Consider the following 9,512-nt stretch of genomic DNA (forward strand, 5'->3'; position numbering starts at 1 on the left):
CAATCTAACACTCCCCCAACTGAGCTATTTCAGCTGGTGCATGAGAAATGATGGAAGTAAAGCCTAAACACCACAGGTATTTGAACCCAGGATCTTCTGTTTACTAGATAGGCGCCTTAACCAACTAAGCCACTGCTCGCACACCAACAACTCATAACCTACAGCAGTGTCATAGGTGCAGGGCCCGGAGAACAGGGGATGGGTTTAAAACTGTGTAGATCAGCTCCACATTAGGTCCAGGTTCATCAACTTAGCAATCAGCTGGCAGGATACAAATACTCTTCAATAAGAGACTTGATTAATGCACTACATAAAGCAGCAACTGCAATCTGATAAGAGAGAGAGAGAAAAAATATTGGTCTCAGTTATCAAAACCCAGGCTGACTCACAAAACACTACATGAATGAAGCTTTTTGTGGTTTTCAACAGTCCTTGTCTGTCATTACAGAACTCGTCATTATCTGTACTCAAGTGAACACAAGTGCAAGCCATTGCAATAAACAACAAAAACTAAAGGCCCCCAGTGACCATCCTGAAGAAAACATCTTTGATCCTAGCCGAGAGAGTTGTTATTCTGACTGAGAGCGTGACCTGCCCTGCTAGTTGGCAAACACAATCTAATCCCTCACCCTCCCCCAAGGTCCCCAGAGAAACACTTTGATCATCCATTGCACTGAAGTGAGCTTTTTCTCATTCTCAGTGACTCATCGGGCAACACCACTTAGGTCTTGTCACACATACCCAGTGGAGCATTGTGTTCGGTTCTGTACTTAGGGCACTGCATCTAAAGAAAGATCTTTTACGAATGTACAAGCAAGGAACAAGAGTAGGCCACTCAGCCCTTAAAGCCTGCTCCACCATTCAATAAGATCATGACATGATTTTAACTTCAACTTTCCATTCCTCAGGAACCTTTCAACACCTTGGCAATGGACAGCCCAACATCATTGGCGGTCCATCGCAGATAAGGATGACTCTCTTCCACTCTCAGGGTGAGTGTATAGGTGGCTGTACAGACCGATACAGCTACCACAGAGTCTGTTACACTTGGGGGCTGGTGGTGGTCATGGGAAGGGATGGGTAGAGCATTGGTGTGACAGTGTGCTCCTTTTGCTGGTTTCACCTGACTTCTACTTTTTCCCAACAGCAAGTCTCGAGGTGCTCGACGCCTTTTCGGAATGCTCCTCCTCCACTTTGGATGTTCTTTCACCAGTGATTCCCAGGTGCCTGTGGGAATGCCACACTTCACCCAATGAGGCCTTGAGGGTACCACTGAAGTGCTTCCTCTGTCCACATGGAGCTCCCCTGCCGTTTCGAAGCTGGGAGTGGAGAACCTGCTCGGGGACCCTCGTGTCAGTCATGCAGGTGATGTGCCCAACCCATTGTAGCCAATCAAGTTTGGTCAGTGCCTCAGTTCTGGGCATGTTGGGCTGGTCAAGAACTATCTCTTTAACACATGGTGGAGAGTGGTGTAGCACACAACTGGGGCTGAGAGGGTTATAGAACATAGAACAGTACCGCACAGTACAGGCCCTTCGGCCCACGATGTTGTGCCAAACGTTTACCCTAATCCTAAGGTCTATCTAACCTCCACCTCTGCCTTATACTATCATCCATATGCCCATCTAATAGCCGCTTAAATGCCCCTAATGAGGCCGACTCCACTACCCTCTCCGGCAATGCATTCCACAGATCATGAGGAAGAGTTTTATTGAGGCTTTGTGCAGTCTCAAGCAAAACAGATTAAGGAATAAAAATACAAAAGAACTGCGGATACTGGAAATCAGAAATGAAAACAGAAATTGCTGGAAAATCTCCGCAGGTCTGGCAGCATCTGTGGAGAGTAATCAGAGTTAACGTTTTGGGCTCAGTGACCCTTCCTCAGGACTCTTTTTTTCTGTTCATGTTTTGTTCTTTTTCCTTTCCGCCACACTACCATGGGGTAGCAGTAGTGCTTATTTTGTTCTCCATAATACCTGTGTTGCATGTGTTTATGTGCAGTGGCTTAGTAAAGACACCATGTGTAAAAAAACTTTATTCAATATTTCCACCATCAGGAAAAGACCCATATGGTCAGTGAACCAGTAATAAGCAAAGCCTGATAAGAGCAATAGTCGCATTACTCATTCTTTCTTATAAGAGATGAAGGGTTGATCTAACTGAGGTGTTTCAGAATATTAAAAGAGTAATCATTTGGCAACATGAAGTTTGAGCATTGCTGAAAATAAGATGCATTTTGTGTTTTGCACTCATCAGAATTATTTGCATGATTAGATGGAAGAAAAGCTTCAACAAAATGTATCTTTTTTTCAGCAATGCTCAAACTTCATGTTGCCAAATGATTACTCCTTTAATATTCTGAAACACCTGATGAGTGCAAAACACAAAATGCATCTTTTTTATCAGCGATACACAAGATTAAAGAAATCAATAGGATAGACAGAATGAAACTACTTCCTCTGGTGGGCGTTTAAAGTTGGGTCATAATCTTAAAGTTAGAACTGAGCAGTTCAGGGATGGTCTCAGGAAATATGACTCGATACAAGGACGAATGAAAATGTAGGAGTCTCTCACAGCAAAAACATTTGAGATTTGAGTCAGTTGAAAATGTGAAAACTGAACTTGATGGATTTATCACAAAAACAGAAATTGGTGGGAAAGCTCAGCTGGTCTGGCAGCATCTGCAGAGAGAAAACAGAGTTAACGTTTGGGGTCCAATGACCCTTCGACAGAATGGTCCTAATTACTCTCACCCCAAATAGCGAAACCCAGCAGAATTACCTGGTGTAATTTGATTTTCTATAGCCTGCAATTGCATCCCTATCTGAATCTGCTTTCCCTTTTAGTCTGGATAGGATGATGTAACCTTAAACATCCGGTCATTAATCAGTATGTGACTGTGAAAAGTGATAAAAATGCATGGTGATGGACGTTGAACAGGAACAATAGGATTATTTAAATAGTGTTTTTCAAAGACCCAGCACAGATAGATGGAGTGGCATCCTGCTCTCTATTCTCTGTCCATTCTGTAATTAGCCAATGACTCTATTTGTGTTTTTTTTCTTCATTTCTTCATGGACAACATTTGTTGCCCGTCCCTATTTGCCCTTGAACTGGGTAATTTGCTGTCCCATTTTGGTGGAAAACTGAAAATCAAGCAAAATAAAAACCGAAAGAACTGCAGATGCTGTTAATCAGAAACAAAAAAAAAATGAAATTGCTGGAAAAGCTCAGGAGGTCTGGCAACGTCTGTGGTGAGAAATCAGAGTTAACGTTTTGGGTCCAGTGGCCCTTCCTCAGAACTGCTGTTATGTTCTGTGTGGCCCAGCTTCCTGACCACATTACAATCACTACAATGCCCTTGACCACCCCAAGCATTAACCCAAACTGTGAGATTGTTAGTCTAGTGCAACTATAACTGCGAGTCTATCTCCCCTACTCCCATTTCACCAAGCAGCTTTACAAGAATTCATTTCTCTAGTGAATCCCATTATTTACATGAATTATTTTGTTTTTATCAGTATTCATGATTCTCATTTGAATGCAGTTTATTTCACACATTTTAAATTCTCCCTGCGAATCACACGCAGCGAGTGACGCTATCCATACATTGATGAGTGTTAAAAATAGTTACCAGTTATTTTAAAGAAAATCACCCACAAGTTGTAGGAAAGATGAATGACAAAAGACGCTGTGGAGGATGGACTAAAGTCACTATTGTCCCTCTCTGTCACTCATGGAGAGTTTAACCCGAGAGTCGCAATGCTTCAGATAAGGGCCAAGGTTAAAAAGGCAGGACCTTTGTGAACCCCAGCCAGTGCAGGCAGCAAACATACACTGTTGGTGACACTCTGCTTTGCTGTCCAGCCAGCTGAGCTAACCAATTCCCCGGAGGCTTGATTATCCCAGCATGCACAGTCGTAATGCTACCCTTTTATAAAGCTCAGTTGCATCAGAAACAGCTTGCTGTTTTTAACCATAATATTGGCAGGTGTCAGTGGTTCACAACTTGAAGTTTTTAACCTGAGAGCTATCCAACAATGTCAACGCTGTTTAAATGTGTACAAAGTTCCTTTGACAGCAAAAAAATGCTGTGCAGAGTATAAAGTACGTGGTCAGCATCATAAAGGACCTTGAGAGCTGTCAGTGAGAATGATCATGCCCTGCTTCTAAGAGTTTTTCGCTCTTTCTTACTGTTTATGTTTAGGTGTCTGCGTTTTTTTTTAAGGATCACGTTTTGAGATTGAGTTGCTATTTCAGAAAACATGCAAAATCTCTGGCTTTGCTGTAAATATTCCCACTTGATATAGAAAGAATGAATGAAGGGAGGCTAGGAAGATTTGATAGTTTAGGAAGGAATCTTCTCCATAGTTTATTTTTGAAAAGTAAGATGGCTATAAGCAAAGAACAATTTCCTGGAACTTAACATGAGCAACATTTAGCTGCAAAATGGTACCAAGGGGCATGCACTTGCATTTTTTTTTCATCATTAACTTGTTCAGAGTTGTTTTTAGACATGTCTGGAATAGGTGAGAGTTGAATCCAGGCCTAGGGTTGCAGGAACAAGGACAGTACTGTTATGCCATATCAGGAGTGATTTCTTTTTTTCCCCTCGTCAACCTGGATCACTCTGGTCTAGGAACAGGGACACTATCACCGCACCACAAGAGGCCCACTAGTGATTAGCCACAAAAACAAACAAGAGACAGCTGATTCCCATGCCTCATCTCCCTCACTAACAGCCCTACATTCCTGTTCTCCAGCCTCAATTTCTACCTCCTAACCCTGACAGCAGAAATATTCTGTTCACAAGGTAACCAATCCTCAGACACGTTGCTGGTTATCTCTTTTCATCAACTAGAAGTTTCCTGTTTCAACCCTAAGATTCCCAAGCTTCTTGCACCTTTGTCACAATGATTGTGCATTATACCAACATTACATCTTCTCAATGTCAGTGCCATTGTTGCATCCCAGGATGAATAATTATAATTCACCCTTCATCTCCCATCATGTGAATTTACTCTGCATGTGTGAGTAAAACGAAGGTCTCAAATTTCTTGACACTGCCTGAGTTTTCGATTAAAATGCTGCAGAGGCCATGGAGGCAGAGGAGAAAACTCTATCGCTTGAATGGTTTAAAATTAATAAATTAAGAAATATTAGATAGCTTAATGTTGATAAGGCTCCAGGCCAGCACAGTGATGCAGTAGTTAGCATTGCTACCTCATAGCACCGCTACCTCATAGCACCAGGATTCCGGGTTTGAATCCACACTTGTGTGACTGTCTGTGTGGAGTTTGCACATTCTCCCCATGTCTGCGTAGGTTTCCTCCGGGGGCTCTGGTTTCCTCCCACAGTCCAACGATGAGAAGGTTAGGTGGGTTAGCCATGCTAAATTGTCCATAATGAGGCTAGGTGGATTAGCCGTGGGAAATGCAGGATTACAGGAGGGTATAGTAGGGTAGGGGTCCAGGTGAGATGCTATTCTGAGGATCAATGTGGACTTGGTGGGCCAAATGGCCTGCTTCCACACTGTAGGGATTCTATGACCAAATGAGTTAAAATGCTCAGAGTGGTGATGGAGAAACAATGGGCTGAATGGCCGTCTTTTGACTGTAAATATTCTGTGATTCTGTGAAAATCGTATTCTGCTGTAGCTGGATTTGCAAATACCATGTGTATTTCCTGGGGATGTCAAATGATCACAACAGCCTTTATCGATAAGTCTACTCTGTCTTCTCTAACACAATTTTTAGTTCATGAAAGTCTCAGGTATTAAAATCTACTGAAGAAAGTGGAACATTGAAAGTTTATTTTAACTCAAACGACACTACCTCCCAGATAGAAAATAAATATTCAAAACACCGATATGTTAATTTCTACTGTTGCTGAGCACAATTTTGACTCACAGATAGTGGTTATTTTTCTTTGTCAATATTATCAGGTGTTGTCAATATTAGTTATCCCCAGTTATTTCAACCGTAGTTGGAAAGACAGAAATAAATGATTGCATTTATACCAGAGATAGTAGGAACTGCAGATGCTGGAAAATCTGAGATAACAAGGTGTAGAGCTAGACGAACACAGCAGGCCAAGCAGCACCATAGGAGCAGGAAGGCTGACGTTTCGGGCCTAGACCCTTCATCAGCCTTTCTGCTCCTATGGTGCTGTTTGGCCTGCTGTGTTCGTCCATCTCTATACCTTGTTATCTCTGCATTTATACTGCACTGTTTGCAAACCTCAAATGATTGACAGCCACTTTTGAAATGTAGTCAATGTTTTAACAAGGGAAACATGAGGGTTTGTTTATGTAGTGCAGGGCCCTACAAGAAGCAATTCCCAAATGTCATGATGGTGCTCTTTGGGAAATAAATGTTGGTTTGGGCCACCTATGAGAATTCTTCCGCAATTATCTGCAACATCAGATTTCACCTTGCCCTGAGACCACAGGGAGGGTCTCGGTTAATTTAACATCACACCCAACAGGTTGTATGTAGAGTTTAAATGTATCAGAAAATAAAAGTGACAACAACAAGGAAAACCTCTTGCTACAAAATCCTGGTGCTGACTGTAACATAGACGGAAGTGTGGCAACATTGACAAGACTTGTTGGAGCACTTGTTTTAGCTGCATCAACAAGCCTGGGGCAGAACAGTGGCTCAGTGGTTAGCACTGCTGCCTCATTGTGCCAGGGAGCCAGGTTTGATCCCAGCCTCAGGCAACTGTCTGTGTGGAGTTTGCACATTCTCCCCATGTCTGTGTGGGTTTTCTCCGGGTGCTCAGGTTTCCTCATGCAGGTTAGGTGGATTGGCAGTGCTAAATTGCCCATAGCTTCTAGGTTGGGAAAATGCAGGGAGTGGGTCAGGGTGAGATGCTCTTTGGATGGTCAGTGTGGACTCAAATTGCCTGCTTCCACACTGTAGAGATTCTATGGTTCTTGTGCTGGAGACATCGCAGTGTTAAAGTAATCCATTGCAACAAAGTTGTCATTTCATTATAGAGGGCGATGTAATGAAAGATAGGAGGGCACAGATTGTGAAAGAGAAAGAAAGTCAGAGACTGACAAATATAATGTCAGAATTAGACTCAGAGGAAAAAGTCAAAGTTAAGAATCTACCTTGATGGACAAAATAGAGAAGGGTACAAGAGAGAAAATAATCTGAAAATAGTACAAAATCAAAAGATGGAGAGATATACAGAAAAATAGAGAAAAAGGAGAGAGAGAATGGAAACAAAGAATGAAAGAAGTGCATCCCAAAACTGTGTAAAGTTGAAAAATGGTCTGATAGATAAAGGGATGCATGTAGAGAAATAACAAGATGGAAAAGTAGGGAGAAATACTCAGAGAAAAGAGATGCAGAGGGGTAGATGGAGACTGACAGAGTAAATGATAAATACACATCATTGCACACCATTTTTAGACCAGTATGTGCAGTAAAAAGAGATAACAGAAAGTAAATGGGACTCAGTGTGGGAGCCAGGCTTTGCATGGAAGTGATTTAACAGCTCGTGTTTTTTTTTTCATTTTTATTTTAAAAAAACTGAAAATGAAATCTGCTTCCAGTTGTATTAACTTGTCAAACATGTGGCAGCATGTTTTGTAAATCTTCACCAAACAAGTGTGGTGCAAGAAGAGTAATTGAGATGTTACAAATACCGGTAATTAATTCTGCGCAGCTATTTCCTATTCCTAAGTCCTGTCACTAAATAAGTGTTTAGTATTCATGGCATCATGGATTATTATATTGTACCATTGGGATACACTCTCTGCCACTCTGCTATTTGGTTCAAAGGCATTTTCTTGTGTTTATAAAATATTAATTGAAGAGTTCATGATTTGCAATTTTGTTATGCTAAATGTTCACTTTAATTGTCCACTGTCCTGTATCCAATGCAGCATAATTTGGCTGACATGCCCACAAAAGGAATTGGAAAGTAGAGTTTAAGTGTCATAGTTGATTTTCATGTTGGAGACTGACTCTCACCATCAGGTCATCTTTCAATTAGGGCCCAGGGCAGGTGGATTGGAGCCAGGCTGAGCTTTCACCTTCAAAGCTCTTCATTCATATTCAAGGCAGCAATTGAGAGGTGAGCAGATGCCCTACCATTTGTGAAGTGCCCCTGTATGACATTGCTGTCTGAGAGATGATTGAGGAGGAAAAGGAGAAAAGGAAAAGGCTTGCATTTCTGTAGTGCCTTTCCTGACCCCTTGCTTGTTCCGAAACACTTTACAGCCAATAACATGTAGTCACTGTTGCAGTTTGGGAAATGCAGGAACCAATTTTTGTGCAGCACGTTCCCACAAATAACAATGTGACAATGGCCAGATACCATACTTTGTTCCATGGAGACCCTTGAGAGGTAACATTTGGCACCAGAATACAGCAGAGTCTTACAATAACAGAAGTTGCTGGAAAAGCTCAGCAGGTCTGGCAGCATCTGTGAAGAAGAAAATCAGAGTTAACATTTCGGGTCTGGTGATCCTTCCTCAGTTCTCAGCTGCCAGACCTGCTGAACTTTTCCAGCAACTTCTGTTTTTGTTCCTGATTTACAGCATCTGCAGTTCTTTCGGTTTTTATTTAGAGTCTTAAAATATTGCTTGCTAACAGTACCAGCATATTATGGGTGGATTTGTTAAGTTTGTATTGATATTAGTCACACTACTGGTTTCAATGATGTTGAGGTGCCGGTGTTGGACAGGAGTGGACAAAGTCAGAAATCACACGACACCAGGTTATAGTCCAACAGGTTTATTTGAAATCACAAGCTCTCTGAGCATTTCTCCTTTGTCAGGTGACATCAGGTGATAGCAATGATGGAGCAATGCCCACTTTTCAAGCAGAAGGCCAACTCAGTCTTGATCAGAATTTATCACATGTTACTGAATAACTGGTTACACTTCTTCTCAGGTACAGGATTGTTTCTTGTGGGACATCAGGCTCAACTTAAGATTAAGTACACATTACTGCTGCTGTAACATTCTCACACAGTGCAGGTAACAAGCAGAGATTTAGAAGCAGAATTGATTAAGACACAAACACACAAATCCCTAAACTTCCTCCCAGGAGCAGTCTTTTACATCCTAATGGGTGAAGCTTCTCTTCTGATGCCAGTTAGCTCTATTGCATACTAATACAAAACAGAGAACAATCTGCTCAGTCCCAAGGTATCATGTGACTTCTTTAACCTCTCCCAAGTGGCTATTTTCACACTTCCGTGATCTGATGGGCTATCAAGCAACTGATATATTAAACCATCTCAACATCTTAAAGGGGCAGATGCACATTACAACAGGCAACACTGAAAGAGAATTAGAATCAGTTGTCCTTCATACTAGACTGAAGGCAACATTCCAACTGCTGCACTTGGCTAAGACATCAAAGATCAAACCTGAGACCTTTCTGACAAACCAGGAGAACCAAGCATTTGAGCTTGCCCTGAAGGAATAGAAGAAAACATGGAATCACAGAAGGGTTGCAGCATAGAAAGAGGCAGCTCAGCCCATCATGCCT

General features: G+C 41.9%; 1 long non-coding RNA gene across 1 annotated transcript in view; it reads left to right on the top strand.

Annotated features, from left to right (window-relative positions):
* The first annotated feature begins 1,261 nt into the window (after nt 1-1,261).
* Nucleotides 1,262-9,512, top strand: part of LOC125485060 — a 12,029-nt gene continuing 3,778 nt past the window's right edge. Inside the window, exon 1 of the long non-coding RNA XR_007263822.1 lies at nt 1,262-1,365. This is a non-coding gene — a long non-coding RNA (uncharacterized LOC125485060). The remainder of the gene's footprint in view (nt 1,366-9,512) is intronic.

This window comes from Rhincodon typus, chromosome 15 (genome assembly GCF_021869965.1).
Source record: "Rhincodon typus isolate 14 chromosome 15, sRhiTyp1.1, whole genome shotgun sequence".
Lineage (NCBI taxonomy): Eukaryota > Metazoa > Chordata > Chondrichthyes > Orectolobiformes > Rhincodontidae > Rhincodon > Rhincodon typus.